Raw genomic sequence first — 1536 nt, forward strand, 5'->3', positions numbered from 1 at the left:
GGGGGGTATTTTTAACAAAAATGTATGCAGTGGGCACAGGGTCTTAGACTTCTGTGTAAATCTCCAAGTCTCAGAATGATCAGACGGGCTGGAACTGCGGAGTCAGTAGTGGGAACAGGGCTTGTGAGGTTTGGGGTGACCGCCGTATGTCTGTCCCCGGGTTTTAAGCACCCCGCCTAATTTAGCAAAATTTGATCATTTTTTAAATGATTTCTGATTATTTTCCTTTATCATTTTATGTTAAAATTAACAGAATCGCATAATTTCACATTTTTGGGCTCAGTTTGCATAATTTCAGAATGTTTCTTGATCTTCCATAAAACGACAGGGACAGGTATGTGTTGCGGGGGTTAGCCGATTCGCCGTCGCAGTTCGGCGGAGACCCGCGAGTTCGATTCTTTCTTGAGTGGGGAGAATTTGTATCCGAGTATCTCAGTCTTTGTGCTAGGATGTTTGGGTTTTTTTTTTATCTCTCAGCCGGAGCTGGCTCTGACAAGTTAGTAGGGCTGTGCCCCTCTCCTGTAATGATCTAAATGTGTCACGACGAGGTGGAATCGGGCGCTCTTCAATTTTGAGGCATATGGAGTTATTGGTATCATCTTAAAGCCCGTCCATTTACCATGCGTTTGATGAAAAAATATCCATCTGTGTTCGATACAAATCAAGATATTGGCAATTGAAGGCAGTGGGGGGAGGGGGGGGAGATGGGGGCACCTGGTTTCAGAGGTAAAGTTAACGAGAAAATGGCCGCCAAAGTGGAGATATTTCCTTAGCTTGGGTTCTTGGACACTGAAAATGTACGTATTTTATGCCTTTTATCGGCGGGTTTTTTCAGTAAAATCCACACAGAAATGTGTTCTTTAATGGGCATGAAAGGTGTGAACCAAAAAACAAAAATTCAATAAAAATTCTCAAACCTGCAGAAAAATGCCAGTTTCTTGACTTTCCTTATTTGGACGATCGCTTGATTTCACCACGTTACCTCACAATTTTTACGATTTGGGGAGTTGAGGTGGGGCGGGGAAGGAGTGGGGGGGGCGTAGAAAAAGCTATATTTTAACAAATCAGATTAGTGATGGAGGGTGGGGAACAGTTTCATTATATGTTACGCCCCGGTAACATCTCTAATCGCGAGTCGGTACTTATAGGTAACATGACTTATTTGTACTGTAAGTGCCATAAATCTATAACTGACCTCCCTGAGAATCCAGACGGGGAAGTATTATAGTATTATAATTCAATGTGGACTCCAGACAACAAAAACGGAGAGTGGGGGGGGGGAGGGGCTTTTATAGAAACGCAATTTGTGTCTAGTAGGTCTTGAAGACTGATAAGCACAAAACAAGTAAAGGATAACAAAGGCGTGATCATATTTTTCCAATAATTTTCTTCGTTGAAGCTTTACAATACCATGACAAATGGAGATGAAAGAAGAAGCCCAAATGTTTCACATTTCATTGGAGATGTGTCCTATTATCAAATACAATAGTATTATAACACACAAGAAAGGTAAGTGAGACATCCTTTTAATAATAA

The sequence above is a fragment of the Aplysia californica genome, unplaced genomic scaffold (assembly GCF_000002075.1).
Source record: "Aplysia californica isolate F4 #8 unplaced genomic scaffold, AplCal3.0 scaffold00205, whole genome shotgun sequence".
NCBI lineage: Eukaryota > Metazoa > Mollusca > Gastropoda > Aplysiida > Aplysiidae > Aplysia > Aplysia californica.